The following is a 20,478-nucleotide window of genomic DNA, read 5'->3' as shown; positions in this document are numbered from 1 at the left end:
TAGAATGAGATCCATATAAGGGCAAGAATCATGCATTATTCTAGAACATCAATGTTTACCTAAGCATTTACACCCTAAATCTTACCTTATGTGTAATAGAGGGATAATATCCAAAATGTACAAAGAACTCAACAAGTTAGATTCCAGAAAGTAAAATAAACCAATTTGAAATAGGGCTACAGAACTAAACAGAGTATTCTCAACTGGGGAATCTTGAAGGGCCAAGAAACACTTAAAGAAATGTTCAACAACTTAGTTATCAGGAAAATGCAAATTAAAACAATTCTGAGATTCCACTTCACACCAATTGGAATGGATAAGATCAAAAACTCAGGTAACAGCAGATGCTGGCTAGGATGTAGAGAAAGGGGAACACTCCTCCATTGCTGCTAGGATTGCAAACTAGTAAACCTTTCTGGAAATCAGTGTGGCGGTTCCTTAGAAAATTGGAAATAATTCTACACAGAGAACCAGCTATACTACTCCTGGGAATATACCTAAAAGTTGTTACAGCATGTCAAAAGGACATGTGCTCCACTATATTACTAGCAGCCTTACTTGTAATAGCCAAAACCTGGAAACAACCCAGATGTCCTCCTTTCAAAGAATGGATACAGAAAATGTGGCTCATTTACACGATGGGTTGCCACTCAGCTATTAAAAACAAGGACATCATGAATTTTGCAGTTCTTCCTATGGGGTTACAAGCTCCTTCAGCTCCTTCAGTCCTTCTTCAAGTCTTCATAGGGTCTCAGAGCTCAGTCCAGTTGAGCTCAGTTAGCTGTAAATATCTGTATCTGTTTCAGTCAAGTGCTGGTTGAGCCTCTCAGGGGACAGCTATGCTAGGGTTCTGTAAACACAGCATGGCATCAGCATTAATGTTGGGTTTGGTGACTGCACATGGAATAAATCCCAAGTTGGACAAGTCATCGATCGGCCTTTCCTTCAGTCTCTGATCCATGTTTGATCTGGTATTTCCTTTAGACTGGAACAATTCTTGATCAAAAATTTTGACTTCTTCTTTTCCGATCTGATTCCCCTTGACCTCCTTTTGTTGTCTGATTGCTCGGGTTAGAACTTCAAGAACTATATTGAATAAGTAGGGAGAGAGTGGGCAGCCTTGTTTAGTCCCTGATTTTAGTGGGATTGCTTCAAGTTTCTCTCCATTTAGTTTAATGTTAGCAACTGGTTTGCTGTATATGGCTTTTACTATGTTTAGGTATGGGCCTTGAATTCCTATTCTTTCCAGGACTTTTATCATGAAGGGGTGTTGAAATTTGTCAAATGCTTTCTCAGCATCTAATGAAATGATCATGTGGTTCTGTTCTTTCAGTTTGTTTATATAATGGATCATGTTGATGGTTTTCCGTATATTAAACCATCCCTGCATGCCTGGGATGAAGCCTACTTGATCATGCTGGATGATTGTTTTGATGTGCTCTTGGATTCGGTTTGCCAGAATTTTATTGAGTATTTTTGCATCGATATTCATAAGGGAAATTGGTCTGAAGTTCTCTTTCTTTGTTGGGTCTTTGTGTGGTTTAGGTATAAGAGTAATTGTGGCTTCATAGAAGGAATTCGGTAGTGATCCATCTGTTTCAATTTTGTGGAATAGTTTGGATAATATTGGTATGAGGTCTTCTATGAAGGTTTGATAGAATTCTGCACTAAACCCGTCTGGACCTGGGCTCTTTTTGGTTGGGAGACCTTTAATTACTGCTTCTATTTCCTTAGGAGTTATGGGGTTTTTTAACTGGTTTATCTGTTCCTGATTTAATTTTGGTACCTGGTATCTGTCTAGGAAATTGTCCATTTCCTGAAGATTTTCAACTTTTGTTGAATATAGGCTTTTATAGTAAGATCTGGTGATTTTTTTGAATTTCCTCTGAATCTGTAGTTATGTCTCCCTTTTCATTTCTGATTTTGTTAATTTGGACACACTCTCTGTGTGCTCTTGTTAGTCTGGCTAAGTGTTTATCTATCTTGTTGATTTTCTCAAAGAACCAACTTTTGGTCCTGTTGATTCTTTCTATGGTCCTTTTTGTTTCTACTTGGTTGATTTCAGCTCTGAGTTTGATTATTTCCTGCCTTCTACTCCTCCTGGGTGTATTTGCTTCTTTTTGTTCTAGAGATTTTAGGTGTGCTGTCAAGCTGCTGAAGCCCTGGGTCCTGCTAAGACTGAACCCCCAGTGAACTAGATTGTTGGGGGAGGGCAACAAGGGGGGGAGAATGGGGAGGGGAACACCCATAAAAAAGGGGAGGGGGGAGGGGGATGTTTGCCCGGAAACCGGGAAAGGGAATAACACTCGAAATGTATATAAGAAATACTCAAGTTAATAAAAAAATAAAAATAAAAATAAAAAAATAAAAAAATAAAAAAATGTAAATAAGAAATACTCAAGTTAATAAAGATAAAAGAAAAAAATTTTGAGATTGCTGGGTGTCTCCATCCCTCCACTGGAACGGCCTGTTTAACCTTGAAAATTACCAACCTTAGCAAATCACACTTTAAGCTTTGCACTCATATCTCTTAGGTTCTGATCTAACCATTTTGGCTTCATAACTTCTAATTTCTCAACAATCCCTCATTTGACTGTTTGTAAATTAAATTTCTAAATAAATTTAATGAAATGGCATTATTATTGTCATTGCTTTTACATTTATAGTGCCCCTTACTTTCTACCAGCTATTAATTTCAGCCATACCAAAATAAAAGATTTTTTAAATTTAATTTATAAGTAATTTTTTCTCCTATAAATATATGCTAATTATGTTGCCAATGAGGATATGCAGTTTGAAATGTCTTTTCCTAAGGAAGTATTTTGTATATTTAGAAGAAATAAAAATATTGTTGAAATGTTTGTCATTTCTGTTGGAAATGCTCCATATGCAGGAAAATAGTTCTCTGTATTTTGATGGAATTATTTCATAAGATTGTAATTTTCAATGCTGATAGTACATGTTGGTTGGTCAGCAACTGTTTAGTAGAAATAGTGTTATCTATTCAAATGGAATTATGGTGGAATAGCTATACTATGAATTCCTCAAAATGAAAAGGAGCTCAAAATCTTCTTCCTCTGTTTTTCAAGCCCTTCACCGAAATAATGTGTTCAATGAACCAGAGTGGACAAACCTTGCCCCCTTCACTTTGTGAGTAAAATACCGATCTGAATGTACAAAAATGAAACTGATGGCACACAGGATTGCCGATGGGATCTGTATCTAGATACTTTGTTGTCTTAGAGTATTTCCCCATTAGCTTACAAGCAACACAACATAGGATAACTACAAAAGAAGGTACTATTATCAAAATACATGGTCTTCCATGTAATGCTATTAATTTTGGAAGTCACTGTGAGATAACCTCATCATGAAATTTTTGTACTCAAACAGGTCTATATGTATTTGTGTCTAAATTTCAAGAGACAAATGAGTCTATGTAGGTCTAGACCCCACACAATTCTTATATAAGCTCTTCTCTCCATGAGATTAAATGTGGTTGGGAAAGGAGAGTGTAGAGATTCCTCTCTCTCTCTCTCTCTCTCTCTCTCTCTCTCTCTCTCTCTCTCCCCTCTCTTTCTTACAAACACATACACAAACACTTACATATGCACACATACCACACACCACCACCATCACACACATGCACACACACACACACACACACACACACACACACACACACACACACCTAAAATCTCCCATCCAACTGGGACAAAAATCTTGGATTATTTCAATACAAACATAGCAAAGGCATGGCTCATCTACAGAAATCCAGTCCTAACAGATTTTGAAATTTGGATTTATAGTTTGTGGAATTGTGAGGAAACATACTACTATAAGGCCATCTCATCCATGGGGGCCCAACCTGATTGATACAGCATTTAACGGTGCTCAAAGCTACAGCTGTATATTACCAAAGATGTAAAAATGAGTTGGACCATTCTTGACAGACTCTGCATCCTCACCTTTATTCTGTTTTCTGATAGTGCTCTTTTAGCTTATCTCATGCTCATGTCGTTTTGTATGTACACCTGTCCTTGATTTGATAGCTCCTGGGCAAATTTGACAAAGCAAAATTCCAAGGTGCAGGACCAGTCACTCTCTGAGACTAGGAGGTTTGAGACAGGAGTAGGCTTACGTTCCAGTTTCTCAGAAACCCCTTCTGTGTTTACTGTTTGGACACGGTGCCTGGTGATAATAGACAGACTCTGATTTTCTGTCTTTGCTCTGAACTGGAATGCAAATGAAGGATATGCTAAACACAGCTGCTGCTGCCGTGTATAATGACATTCGGTGTGTGGATGCCGCATCCAGATTCCATTTTAAGGCAGCCATCTGTCCTTTAGCTGGCAAAATAACGGAAGATTTATATCTTAATAAAACCACACACAGAAGTGCACCCCGCACTCCTTCCCGTGCCCTCCATACAGTTTCACATTCATTAGTGAATTTTCTTCAGGCTTTTTCCTTAGACTGTTCCAGTTGAGATGCTGAACCTGTTAAACCTGAACACCGGGATTTATCCTGATGTATTTTGGACTCATTATGGTTTTCAGTAAATCTTCACAGGCTGACACGAGTACCGTTAAATATAAAAGATTAGGAAACATTATTTCACTATTTTTCACGACCCACACAGACTCATTTTGTTGAGACCTGCAGAGTTTATAAAAACCCTTTTTCCATTCTTATTTAATTTAATATCTTGACCAACCTGTGGGTTGCTGAAGGTCACACATCCCATTAGCAAAGAAGCCAGAACTGAAAATATGTTTTCTTCATGTGCCTGAACCATTTCATCACCCCTCAGAGTGACTTATTAGCTATGCGCTGGGTCATTTTGTAGTACAGATATTGATAATAAAGATAAATGTTGGACTCTTATGTGCCAGACATTTCAACTTGGGCCTCCATACCACATAGTCTCAAAGCGTGTTATGTAATATAAGAAATCTGTCTTCAATAGAATATAGTTCCAGCTTTTCCTCAATACAAATAATTACACCCATTTTGTTCTGCTCATTTCCTTATTTGGTCTGTTAATGCCTCCCCAGTACACAGTTGTTTGTTTTGATTCCTTCTAATTTAATTGATTTGTTTTTCCATAGTAAAAGAAAAAAATCATCCAGGAACACCATTTGTTTTCAATTTAATTTAATTTTAATACTCCTCCTTTTGAATGTCCTATAAAAAAACAATATTTGACTTTTAGAAATTTGTTGAACTCTACATTTGAGTTTCAGAACATTAAAGAATGAAGATATACAACTATTACGTAGGAGATGACTTTCTATCTCATATATTAAAACACAATCCTCTTAGTAATTCAGAAAATAAACAAATCTGGAGAATTCACGGTGTGATCAACTTTATAAAGTATACTGTAATTATAAAAAATTAAATAACAAGCCTTACTTTGGATAATGTGCACCCTGGAATGTTCTTTTCCATGTAAGTATTTCTGTTTTGCCGTTCTGTGAAAGGTTGGTGGAATACCCTTTCTATGTTATGGGTGCTAATTTGGAAAACTTACAGCATCTTCCTTTTACGTGCAACTTGTAACCTGCTGACCACCAACCACAGAATCATTTTCTGACTGACATCAAACCTCAAGTGTAAAATGCGTTTGCTGGGGGCTGAGGATTTAGCTCAGTGGTAGAGCGCTTACCTAGGAAGCGCAAGGCCCTGGGTTCGGTCCCCAGCTTCGAAAAAAAGAACCAAAAAAAAAAAATGCGTTTGCTGAATAAGAATCTCTTCTTAAGTTACGATCACTGTGATTTTTTAAAAGCCGTGTGCTTGGGTCAAGAAGACCGTGGATAGCATAGAGATAATTAATCTTGAATATCCACCCGATGCTATCTATGCAGCTTTGGAAACAACCACCGAATACGCCAGAGAGGAAGTTTCTGCAATAATTGTTACTTCAGGATCCAGCTTTTCACACAGGACCATTTTCAATACAGGGCCATATAAGGATTAAGCACTACCAATCTCCATGTTATATTTGCCACATTGAAGTGTAAAAGTATTGGTTTGTAGATGCTAAGTACAATTTTTTTTCACCTAAGACAAAATTTCTTTTGAGTGGTCTTTGAAATCTTTAAGATAGATCATTATCACGTGCTGATGAATATATCAATCATGTCTTCTACTTGACTGCAAAGTCTGGAGGATAAGAACACAGTTAAATTTGCAAGAGGCTGGAAATGGTAATGTAATTTAAGTATACAGTGCTCAAACAAAATTAAATTCTGCCAGGTTTAGGGATTAGTATAGGAGAAATGGCGAAGTCTAGATCAAGAGACTACAAAAATAGTGTTATTTTGTACTAAACAAGGCAGGTGCGTATTGGATGTTGCCCAAACGGAGATACCAGGCACAAGCCAGACAAAATGCCAACTTAGGGAGAGGAAATAAGCACAAAGTTCCACCCTTAACTACAGCTTTGTTGATAATAGATAGATTTGGGGAGAGAGACACTTCAGTTTTCCTTGAGAGTGTGGTCTCTAGTTTGTTCACACTCTAGTGAGGGAAGCACATCAAGAGTACAAAGGCAAAAAAGCGATACTTTCAGAGATTAGAACCCTAGGCAAATGGATAGAACTATAATATATCATCCAGAGTGAGGTAACCCAGTCACAAAAGAACACACATGGTATGCTCTCGCTGATAAGTGGATATTAGCTCAAAGGCTTGGAGTACCCAAGATAGAATTCACAGATCACATGAAGCTCAAGAAGAAGGAAGACAAAAATGTGGACACATGACTCCTTCTTAGAAGGGAAACAAAATACTCACAGGAGGAAATAAGGGGACAATGAGTGGAACAGAGACTGAAGGAAAGGACACCTAGAGACTGCTCCGTATGCAGAACACGTCATATGCAGCCACCAAACCCAGTCACTTTTGCTGACGTCAAGAAGTGCTTGCTGACAGGAACCTGATATGGATGTCTTTTGAGAGGCTCTTCTAGAGCCTTACTGATACAGATTAATGTGCTTGCTGCCAACCATCAGACTCAGCATGTGGACTCAGTGGAGGAGTTAAAGATTGAAGGAGCTGAAGGGGTTTGCTCCACAGGAAGAACAAAAATATCAACCAACCAGAACCCCCAGAACTCCCAGGGACTAAACCACATACCAAAGAGTACACAAGTAACCAATGGCTCCAGCTACGTATATAGCAGAGTATCGTCTGACATTAAAATGAGGGGAAATCCTTGGTCCTGTGAATGGTTGTCTCTCCTGTGTAGGGAAATGCCAGGGTGTTGAGGTGGGAGTGGGTGTGTGGGAGGGAAGCATCTTTATAGTAACAGAGGAAGGGGGATGGGAGAGGGAGTAACCAGGAAAGGGAATAACATTTGAAATGTAAATACATAAACTATTAAAAAAAAGAAATACAAAAAAGGACACAGAGTTGGCTATGTAGAAAGAAGAGGGCATCGCATCAGGAACAGTGACAGGGTGACAATAACAGAAGCAGACAGTATGCACTAATCAAAATCCTACCAAAATGAGGGGGAAAGTATTTAAAAATTACATTTGTTAAAATTTAAATTTTAAATGAATAATTTATAGCAATGCAGAAAATAAATTTCATGTCCATAAAATCCTCATGAATTATGGATTTCAGACTATAATAAATGCTGCCAAAAGTTAAGTATTTTCTTAAATTTGAAAGTATGGACACACAATATGTATATTGTTACCTACTTGATTTTGATTTTTCTTTAAAAAAATCATTGAAAATTTGGTTCATTTGTACAATGGGATATTGTATGTTATTGCATGATCTGCTATTAATGATAAGGACAACATGAATTTAACAGGGAATTTGGTGAAACTAGAAAATATCACCCTGAGTGAAGTAACCCAGACCCAAAATATGTGCATGGTATGTAGTCAGTGGTAAGTTAATATTAGCCAGAAAGTACAGAATAGTCATGACACAATTCACAGACCACAAGAAGTTGAACAATGAAGTCCCAAGTGAGGATGCTTCAATCCCACTTAGAAGGGAGAACAAAATCACACGAGTCAGAAGGAGTGATGGACCTGGGTATGATATGTGGAGGAAAATGAGGGGTGGGTCAGTTATGGGGGAGTCACGAAGGAAGCCCAGAGTGAGAATGAGTAGAAATAAGCAGCTGCCAGTGATGGGGGTGCGGAGGAACCTCTAGAAAGTCCCAGAGATCTGGGATGTGAAAGGCCACCAGGACTCAATGGTGATGAGCTTAACCAAAATGTTCAACGGTGGTATGATTCAACCTGAAGAGACAAACTCCAGTAAATAGTCAGGGTCCCCAGTACATGGATGGTATCAACAAAACACTTTCAAAAAATTTGACTCAGAATTGTTCCTGTCTAAAAGAAATCTAAGTACAAAAATGGAGCAGAGACTGAAGGAAAGGCTGACCGATGACTGGCCCAACGAGGGATCCATCTTGTGTGCAGGCACCAAACCCTGACACTATTACTGATTCCATGTTGTGCTTCCAGACAGGACCCTAGCTAACCTGGCTGTCCTCTGAGAGGCTGTACCAGCACTTGACTAAGATATATATATATATATATATATATATATATATATATATATATATATATATATATATACATATGCAATAGAAATTGACATTCAAAACAGAAAAATACATCCATGCTTTACCTGACCTTTTATACTCTTCAACCCCAAATCAAATAAAACTTATATATTTTTCAGCAGCAAGTTTACCCATTTGTATTCTTTGGATAATGTTATCTTTCTGCTCACACTACAGTGCAGCTGAACTTTTGGAGGAAAATATCATTCTTTTATTCTGCTTACTATTATAGCCTCATGCTTGACAACTGGAAACAGGATAAAGGAAATAAATTGTTTTCCTTCAAAAAAATAAGCCCCAAAATATTAGTGTTTTGGCTTCCCCAATATTGTTTTACTTGAGCAATGAAAATTTAATGAGTGAAGGGAGCTTATTTATGACTGGACTTGAGACTGCACTGTAGGAGTTGACACAATCTTAGAACCATAACGTTCACACATTCTTATGTCTGTGAGGGAAGGAAAACTCTAGTGTGAGACTGACACTGTTGCTTTGTTGAATTATCAATTTCCTAAACTGCTGGATAAATATTTATATTTATTTCCTGTGACGATTGATGCCCACAGCCTTGATTAGAGTAGCTTCACTTTGTTATGGATAATGTTAATAATGAGACCCTAAGGTTCAAGGCGCTAAGAGTATATGGACCTTTGTGCGCTCAGCCTCAAGCAGGAGATACATATCACCTACTCCAAGGCTCAGGAACATCACAGAAGAGAGTGTTGGGAAAGCAGAAGAGCCGGAGTAGAGGGAGAAATGCTGCATAAAGTGGTCTTCTACACATCGTGTGGCTTTTGCATCCATACATATACAGGAGCTACTGACAACTACACAAGAGTTGGCCAATCGATATATAGTCATAGACAGAGAGGCTGTGATATTTTACGATTCCCGTTTTAGGGACAAGTTGCCCTTAAGGGTTACTAGGGGTACAGACAGTCATTTATCTGTTGTTTTTTCTACTGTGAAGTTGTTCATGTTCTGTTAAATAACTCCAACTTTAATTAGAATTATTAATTCTAATTAAGCTTCATGAGAATTCTCTGTCTCTCTGTCTCTCTCTGTCTCTGTCTCTCTCTGTCTCTGTCTCTGTCTCTCTCTGTGTGAGTCTCTCTCCATCTCTCTTTCTCTTGTCCCACTCTTTTCCCCTCCGTCTTTCTCTCCTTTCTGTTTCTTTGTCTCTCTATTTCTTCTGTCTCATTGTCTCTGTTTATTGGTCTCTGTCATTTCTATATGTCTTACACACACACACACAGAGAGAGAGAGAGAGAGAGAGAGAGAGAGAGAGAGAGAGAGAGAGAGAGAGAGAGGAGGAATAAAGATGTTTTGGGAAAGATGGCTGGTTCATTAGAAGTGAAAGAGGGCAAAGGGGAAGGTAGATGGGGGTAAATATGGTCAAAATACCTTATATATTTATGTGTGATTGTCAAAATGCATTTTTAATGTTTTGAAAGTGAAAATTTGAAGATCACTACATTTCTCGACTCATTTCTTTACTTCATTTTTCTTCCATTCTTAATCTGCTCATTCTAATGATTTTCATTAGGATAAAAAAAGATCGAAAAGGTGTGTGTGTGCGTGACACATTTAGAATGATTCTGCTGTTATTTCTAAACTACATGACACTTTGAAATATTAGATAGTTGTGCTGAAAATATTTATTCTCCAGAAGTCCAAGTCACATTTTTAATAGTGTAATAAGTAGGAAGTTTTAAATACAAGCTGATATGAAATAAAATTTAAAGAAGTTGAAAACACGACAAAGGTAGTGTTGTTCATTGCACATGAGGCAGGAATCTCTAGGCTTTCCCTGATACTAACACCTTAGATATAACCATGGTAACAATAACGGAATCTAAGAAACAGGCAATCATGTTAATTAAACTACAGGCATTATTTCAAATATCCCAGTTTTTTTACTTAAATATTTTTCAATTTTTTTTCTAGTCAAGTCTAGGATGTCACATTGCATTTACTGTCATGCTCGGCTTATCTTCTCTAATTTGTGACAAATTTTTTTCATTATGTTTTATCAGTCCAGTATTATTTTTCAGATTGTCACAGCTATTACACTAAATATACTTTAATTTTAATGATATATTTGATTGATCTAGTCTCAGACCAGTTTGAGAGTTAGGATTTGTAGAAAGCATAGTAGAGATGTAAGAGCAGACATGGTGTTACCTGTTCTGGGGTTTATTTTATATAACAATAATTTAAATTATAAAATTTTGTTCTTAATATTAATGGCATTTTATACTGCTGAAAAACATATATGTGTGTGTGTGTGTGTGTGTTGTATGTGTGTGTGTGTATTTGTATGTAGGAGTACATACAAATGCTTTCAGATATTAGAAGATGGTATTTGATAGCCCAGGGCTTGTGTTACAGGCAGTTATCAACACTGGAAAATGAATTTGTGTAATTTAAAAGGGGAACAAGCTCCCATACCTAGCATTGTTAAAATGGCCAAGAACATATGAAACTAGACAGGACGTGGACCTTACGGGAAAGCCTAATAGTATTCATATATGTTATATGTTTGAATATATATAAAATATTGTCCTATAACTCTTATTCTTCAACTTCCCCTTTTCCAAAATCCTTTTCCATTCATATTTACTTGTAACTCTCTTTAATAAGTTAACTTCAAGTTCAATGAGTCCTCTCCGATTTTTGCAGAATCTACTGACAAGATTTTAAAGCCAATGCTTTGTTTTATTTTGATTTCAGGAATCTCATTTAGTTGTTTATTGTAATACAGCACTCCATTCACCCTTTCCTATGTTTGTAACTTTTAATTTCTTCAAAGCTTATTTTTAATGATGTTTCTTAAATACTTTAAGCTCCATCTTGGCTGCCACCCATCAGAGGTAGTGGGAAAGAAAACGTTCAGGGAAGTGGACATGATCACAAAGGTTCATTGGCGAAACTCCTGCCTGTTTTGCCTGGAAATCAGCTGTTCAGATCACAGGTCATCGGTAGCGGCTCAATCCACTTGCAAATATTTCACCGAAACACGGGCGATACAGTTTGGTAGAGTTAGGATAGCAAACATGAATCAGAAGTGGTGGCACGACCTAGCAGAGAGAGCCAGGCCTCAGCCTCAGTCTTTCTTGCCACTGTAAGGCATGCAAAAGTAAAGAGTACTTGGAGTAAGAATTACCACAGGATCCTTCTTACTGTGTCAATTGTTTCCTTTGTTACAGTTAATATAGTGACCCCATTGGGCTTTTCTCCACATGTAAAGCCACCTCATACTAGGTTGAAATGACATGTTTTAGTTCAGACATAGAAGAGAGCTCATGATTTCATGTCATGTAGCCGAGTTTCTCTTAGCATAAACATATGTAGTGACACTTGTAACACTAACAAAACAAATTATCATTCAGAATTATTTTCCTTATTATTTTATGTTTGAAATCATAATATAGTTATGTCGTTTTCCTTCTCTTTTCTCCTTCTAATTTTTCCATACACCTCTTCATGTTCTCTTTTAAATTCATAACCGTTTTATTAGCTTTTAATATTTACATTGCTGCATAGAAATACTAATAAATATGCCTATGTAACCTGTCAAGTCTCTATATTGTTATTTGTGTTCATGTTGTACTATGAATATGATATTTTAATGTGATTATAAAAACTACATTGTTGGATTTTATTTAAATTTTTTAAAGTTTTATTTATTTGTGAATTTTACATAATTCTCTCTGATCCCAATCATCTCACTATTGCTTCTTTTTTTTTTATTAACGTGAGTATTTCTTATTTACATTTCGAGTGTTATTCCCTTTCCCAGTTTTTGGGCAAACATCCCCCTAATCCCTCCCCCTCCCCTTCTTTATTGATGTTCCCCTCCCCATCCTCCCCCCATTGCTGCCCTCCCCCCAACAATATAGTTCACTGGGGTTCAGTCTTAGCAGGACCCAGGGCTTCCTCTTCCACTGGTGCTCTTACTAGGATATTCATTGCTTCCTATGAGGTCAGAGTCCAGGGTCAGTATGTATAGTCTTTAGGTAGTGGCTTAGTCCCTGGAAGCTCTGGTTGCTTGGCATTGTTGTTCACAAGGGGTCTCGAGTCCCTTCATATCTACCTACTACCCTTGCAACCTCCCCTCCAAACAAACAAACAAAACCAAACAAAACAAGAATCTTATCACAGAAGCTATAGTGTGTCAAAGTGTGTCCCACAGTATACAACTTTGTTGACAGTTCATTAACTGCAAATGTTCATTGCAATGAGTTATCGGTCTGATTTACAGCCTCTGACTTCTGCTATGCTATCAATGATGGTTGATTACTGGTATTCCTCTAGAATGTCCTATTGTTGCTCTGTATCATAGAGACACAGCAGCATTGAATCTGTTGGACCAGCCCTTTCCCATCCTCTGACATTTCATAATTGAGGCTGATGTTGTGGTGGGCCTATCAAAAGTCCTGGACCTGAGCCTGGATAGTACCTGAATTGTTTAGCACGCCAGTTTTCTCACACCAACACTAACAGACTGAGCTCTCCAGAACATCCCTAGATAGCTTACCCAGAACCACAGCCTGTAAGGGGTTGGGTCAGTTCTCTGGCTTTCACACCCTCAAGGGTGGCTCACTGTCACCCATGACATGTCACCCACCAAGGCCAGCTCTACTGCGCTGCTCAGGTGTGGTGCAGGTCTCACTGTCACTCCTACTGCTGAGAGTGCTCTCATGACCTTTGGGTAAGCTTTCCCACCTGATGGAGGCAACAATGGGCTACAACAGGGCAGATGAGTCCTGCTCTCCTGTGCTCAGTCCCTCTGCAATATCTCACTATTTCTATTGCCACCAGGCCAAGCTCTATTGTGCTGCTCAGGCAAGACACAAGACCAGATCATTGTTGTCAATGAGGATTGTGGGAAGCTCTCCTAAGCCATTGGATCAAGGCATGGTCCCAGGAGGCAACCCAGATCAGGTACATATCCTTGGACTTTGGTGGTAGTATGAGCCACAGGGTACAGATCCCTACTACTGTATGGCCATGGACCTAGACATGCCTCTCAGGTGACTCATGAGCCAGCATTTTATCATGGCCTCAGGTGGCAGTGTAGGCTACTCACATCATGCTATTCTCCACCACTGAATATGTACTTCAGACTCTCTACACAGTGTTCAAAGAGTTTTGCTTCTTTTTCTGTCTTGTTTCTGACTTGTACATGGTACTGTTTACGATCTGAATGACAGGGTAGCAGGTGGGCCTCTGAATGTCTTACTCTCATTGGCATCACATGGTCCTGAGTTTTATGCAGTTTTATTAAGGGAAAAAATAGCTACAAGCTCTGGAATTGAAAATGGATTAATAAGTCCTAAATAAGAGACACATTCCTTTAGTCTCGGCATTCAGCAGGCAAAGGCATGTGGGCTCTCAGAGTCTAAGGGTAGCATAATGAGTTCCTGAACATCTTCAGCTACATAATGAGTCTCTGTATTGATGGAAAGAAAGAAGAAATAAAAATAATAATGCAAATTAAAACAAAAGTATAGACTGAATTATATTTTATTAATTATATTATTTAATATATAATTAATAATATCTTTCATTACATAAGGAATAATGCCAATTAAAATTAATCCCAAACAGCTCATATCAGTTAATATCTTTAATAAGTAGTTGTTCCTGAGCTACTCAATACCAGAAATTAATAGAAACAATAGCATTCCATTTACTATATTTTAGAGAAAGGGTGTCATGATAGCCTTCATTTAGAACATTCTCTCAAGAAAAAGTAATACTTATAATGGATATTTGTCATATATTTTAGAGAACCAAGATGATTTATTACTAAATATAAAGTCAAATTGGTTCCTCAATGTTGACTCATCTACAGAACACAATGTGGCGGGTATTCCTGACTGAATGCACAGGTCCTAGGCCTTCTGAATTGAGTGCAGAGATGGAACAGTAGAGCTCTGACAACTAACGTGGGGTATCAGCAATGTTTGCAGTACTTTTCCTGGATCTGCAAAGATGATAATGAACAAGACTGATGGAAAACTGTCTTCAATGGTCTTATATCCCAATGTTGCAAGATTGAAGATTTCAAAGCAGTCATGAAGACTTCATTTACATATATCTTCTTTCTCCATAATTAGACACATTAGTATAGATTTCCACATATTAGTAATCAATAGTATGAAGCTATCAATCAGTTTTCCTGAATTTCATAAAACAGATAATACATATTTCCAGTTTCTAGGAGATCATGAATTCATTCTGAAGTCCTTGGTTATACGTAATCTTACAAGAAGAATAGGATCCATTCACACTCTGACAGTTTTCTTATGAGATGTAGTTTCTTCATTTTACACTTCAGTGGTTATCAAGTTGATTTAATAATTTCATTATAAAGGACAAAAGAAATGAACATAAAGCAGTATGATGTCTAGTCTTTCAATATTTAGATTCTGTTATTTTAAACTTAGATTTTAAAGTAGCAGGTTTCTCTATGGCATAGTCATGTATTTTTTTAAAAAAAAATTGTTATTTTATTTATTTACATTTCAAATGTTATCTCCCATCCCAATTAAGCCTCCATCCTTTCCCCATCCCCCTCTTCTTTTATGAGAGTGCTCCCCCACCCACCTGCCCCTTCCTGCCTCAGCGTGCTAGCATTCCCTTATACTAGGTCATGGAGACTCCACAGGACCAAGTGGCTCCCCTCCCTTTGAGGCCAGATAAGGTAATCCTCTGCTACATATGCAGCTGGAGCTATTTGTGTGTGTGTGTGTGTGTGTGTGTGTGTGTGTGTGTGTGTGTGTGTTGAGGCATCCTATTCCTATTCCTATCCATCTCTCATTGCTTATTTATGCTTATGCTGTCATATCCCTATTCTCCCTTCCTTTACAGTCATAACAGCTTCGACAAATACGGAACAATTTTTGATTTGAATCAAGCCATAAATCACTTGGATTTAACAGGCATGTACAAATATCCCATTCAAGCACAGAAGAGTATATATTCTCAGAGCACTTGTAGGTTATGCTAAGACATAAGCAAATCCTAATAAGTGCATGATCGCAATTGAAAAAGTAACAAGATAATGTACAGGATATACACAGAATCAACAAATCTCACAACACACTGCTCAGTAATAAGTGGATCAGTGTATTAATCAAGAGTTCTAAAAGTGCCTAGAGTAGAAGGAAAATGTAATAAAAAATACAGTATTGGCAAATATATAGAATACGAAAGCAGTTTCAACAAAGAAGTTTATAATCCAAAGTTTGTAGAACTCATTTAACCCTTCCTTTTTTCTTTTTATTCTTTTTTCTATATAATTATTCCATTCATTCACATGTCAAATGATATCCCAGTTTCAATTACATCAACCTCCTATCCCATGATATCCCACTTCCAGGTTACCCTCCACCAATCCCCATCCCCCAACCGCCCTCACCCTCCCCTTTGCCTGTATGATAGTGCTCCCCCACCTACCCACACTCTCCCTCCATTCTGCTGGGGTATCAAGCTTCCTTGGGACCAAGGGCCTCCTCTCCCGTTGCTGTCAGGCAAGGCCATTCTCTGCTAGTAAGTATCTGGATCTTTCCAAGTACACTCCTTGGTTGGTGGTCTATACTCTGGGAGAACTGGGTGCTCAGGCTAGCCTATGTTGATAATCCAATGGGGTTGAAATCCCCCTCCATTCCTCTAGTCCTTCTGCCAGCTCCCCCATTAGGTTTCCTTGGCTCAGGCTGATGGTTGGCTACAAGCATCCATATCTGCATTGGTCAATTGCTGGCTGGACTTTCACAGGAACCGCCACACTAGGTTCTTGTCAGCAAGCGCCTCTTGACCAGGACATTAGTGTTAGGTTTGGTGTCTGCAGACATGATGGGTTCCCAGGTTGGGAAGTCCCTGGTTGGCCCTTCCTTCAGCTTCTGTTCTTTTTGTTGTTGTTGTTGTTGTTGTTGTTGTTGTTGTTGTTGTTGTTGCTGTTGTTATTCTTTGGACAGAAACATTTCTGGGTTGAAAACTTTGGGATGGGTAGGTGTCATCATCCCTCTATCAGGGGCCGTGCCTAAATACTTGAGGTGGTCTCAACAGTTTCCATCTTCCCCCTTCTCTGTGCATTTTGGTTAAAGTCACCCTGATTGGGTCCTGGAAGCCTCAGGTTTCCCTGGTGTATGGGACCCTCCGGTGGCTATCCACAGTTCCTTATACTGCTACATATTTTTATTTGATTTCCCAACCCTCTACACCACTCTCACATCTCCTCTAGTTCCTGATGTTGCCACCCTTATTTCCTTCCCTTTTTCCCCCTCCCCAGTTCCCCTCTCCCTCTCCCTCCCACAGTCTTCCTTTTCCTCAATCAATGCAGGACAGAAGCATCCACCCCCTGGTTTTCTGTCCTTCTATGGTCTGTGGGTTGTATTATGGGCATTGTGAACTTTTGGGCTAATATTCACTTATTAGTCAGTATATACCATGTGTATTCTTTTGTGTCTGAGTTACCTCACACAGAATATTTTCTAGTTCCATCCATTTGCCTAAGAATTTCAAGAAGTCATCCTTTTTAATTGCTGCATAGTACTCCATTGTGTATATGTACCACATTTTCTGTATCCATTCTTCTTTTGAGGGAGATCTGGGTTGTTTCTAGCTTCTGACTATTATAAGTAAGTCCTCTATGGTCATAATGGAGCATGTGTCCTTGTTATATGTTGGAACATCTTTTTGGTATATGCCTATGAGTGGTATCGCTGTGTCCTCAAGTAGAACTATTTCCAAATTTCTCACAAAACACCAAATTGATTTCCAAAGTGGATTTACAAGCTTGCAGTCTCACCAGCAATGGAGGAGTGTTCTTTCTCCACATCCTCGCCAACATCTGCTATCACCTGCATTTTTGATCTTAGCCATTCTCACTGGTATGAGATGGAATCTCGGGGTCACTTTGATGTGCATTTCCCCAATGACTAAGGATATTGAGCATGTGTTTAAGTGCTTCTTCGCTATTCAAGATTCCTCAGCTGAGAATTCTCTATTTAGCTCTGTACTCCACTTTTTAATAGGGTAATTTGGTTCTCTGAAGTCTACCTTCTTGTGATGTTTGTATATTTTGTATATTGAAGAATGCAAATTAATCCATTCTTATCTTCCTGTAGAAAACTCAAGTCCAAGTGAATCAAGGACCTTCACATAAAACCATATCTGTTGAATCTAATAGAAGGGAAAGTTGGGAAGATCCTTAAATACTTGTGCACATGGGAAAACTTCCTGAACAGAACACCAATGGCTTATGCTCTAAGAGCAACAATCGACAAACGGGACCTCATAAAATTGAAAAGTTTCTGTAAAGCAAAGGACATTGCCATTATGACAAAATGGCAACCAACAGATTAGGAAAAGATATTTACCAACCCTACATCCAATAGAGGGCTAATATCCAAAATACACAAAGAACTCATTTATCTCTTCTAATATTAGAATCTAACATAGTGTCTTTTTGCAGGCTTAATATCTCATATTCATTGCTATTTCAGTGTACCCAAATAAACCTCCATCACATGAATATTAAAATTAAAATAAATCTTAAGCAACAGTGTTTTTAGGAGATAACAATATTTTTCTGTGATACCCAATTAAAATTCTGTGAACATTGATAGGTCAAAGATACATTCTCATCTTTGTATTGTGGTCATTGGGTTGTAATTTTGCATGTGACCTCCTCCATGGTATAAATTGGCCACTATTGAAAAATAGAACTACATCAAGATGGCAAATAATATGGAAATAAGACTGTGAGTCTTAGGCAAAAAGCTATTGTTAATGTTTTCTCTCAGGACTTATGTTTTAATAAAATTCTTATTATTCTCCCCAGAAAGATTTTTTTTGTCCAAATCAAGGTAATAGACTTAAATAGTCTCTGATTAATTCCACATAAATATTGTGTTTATCACTGGAAAATTAGCTTTCCTGAACTGAAAGTTACAATTATCCATGTATCATCTAAGAAAAAATTAACTTTAGAGTGAATTCAAATAAAATATTTGGAGAGACTATCTTTTAAATATATTGCATTCATAAACATAATGAATCAACAAAGAATAAAATATATTTTAAAATAATCTGATACTATCAACATTGAGAAAATAAAAAACTTCAGTGATATTGAATTCATACTATTTAGTTTCTTTATCTATAATGTTTAAATTTTGTATTCATTTTTTCTCATTCGTTTTCCATCTTCCCATCCTTTTGAACACTTAGTAACACATGTAGCCTATTCTATTCTGTTAGAAATAATAGTCTACTTTCAGTGTACTTTACTTTAGAGTAAATTCAGAATCTCATACATGTAATAAATGTTCCAATACAACAGTTTCTTAATTCTATCATTATATTATAAAGAAAGAAGTAGGCTTCAGTGACAGACATATTTTACAATTATATTATCTAAAAAAACAAAGAAATACCAATTGAAAGAAAATAGTGTGGAGATCATATAATAATTAGTACCCCAAGGTATTGAAAATATATTGTCAAGGATAGAGCCTGATTATATAGAATTGTGAATTAGTTCACACATATCAGAAACCTTTTGTTTAGAAGTAATAAAGCATATCCAAATCGGTGCTCTTACTGTATGTAATTCTAAAGAGAAACAATATTAACAACAAAGTTAAAAATAACCAAAGGGGACAGGAAAAACAGACAGCAACTGAAACATACAGCCTTGTAAGATTTATAGATAGACCAAGATGGCATCATAGTATACTATGATTAAAATACTAAACAACAATACAGTAAATAAGCAACTACATCAAGTATCAATCTATGAATAGAGAAATGTTTTGAGTCTGATGTGTTTCAAAGGGAATTATAAAATATGAGATTATATAAATATGAAAATCAGAAATAAGAAAAACTACAATTTAGCAATGGATACTGTTCAGATGAAACCATCAGAAGAAGGAATAAATTAAAATTACAACTTAATATCGATCATTTCTAGTTGGAAGCAGAGACATATAACTTAAAATTAGTCCACGGGAATGGTACTCATTATTATGTTTTTATTGTTCTTTAATCATTTTTTACAGTACAGACTTTATCCCACTCTTAGTCCACCATCCAACTGTTCCACATCCCATACCCCCACCCCTGAGTCTTCAAGAGAATGTTTCCATCCCCACTCTCACCCCTCCAGACCTCCCCACTCCCTGGGATGACTCCAGGCTATTGTATATTCAAGGGAGCAGCAGTACTCAGTATTGTTAAAATAAAATAATGAATATATGTACTGTCAGTTTGTGATAATTCTCTAAAATGTATAGGTAATTTTTTCTTTTGATATATGGGCTATCAAATAATATATATATATATATATCAAAAGCATATAAAATATTTCTTCAAAAATCCATATGTATATATATAATATATATGTATATATATATATATATATATAAAATTGTTAAATGTTGAATCATCTGTCTGACCTAAAAACTAATTGAGTACAGGCATACCAGGAATTGAATTATTAAAATTTAACAAAACTTATTTCAAAATTTCTAGAACTTCACAATAACATTGTTTGCAAAATTTTGCAGTATTTTTAGATTATATTAACTTTTAAGTCATTCTAAATTCTATATTCACAGAGATGAAATGAAACTCAATAGCATTAGCGGCAAACTGTAAATTTTCTGAATATAATATTAATGTTCATTGTACTACTTAAAATGTTGAATTATATACTAATTTGCAATTCTGAAAATAATCCATACAATGAAATTGATGTCAATACAATGGTTAATGCTGTCTTGGAGTAGTGGCACATGCATTTGATCCCAGAACGTGTAAGGTATGCAGAAGTAGGGAAATCTCTGTGAATTCAAAGCCAT

Source organism: Rattus norvegicus, chromosome 1, assembly GCF_036323735.1.
Source record: "Rattus norvegicus strain BN/NHsdMcwi chromosome 1, GRCr8, whole genome shotgun sequence".
Taxonomy (NCBI): domain Eukaryota; kingdom Metazoa; phylum Chordata; class Mammalia; order Rodentia; family Muridae; genus Rattus; species Rattus norvegicus.
Note: the sequence above shows the minus strand (reverse complement) of the source record.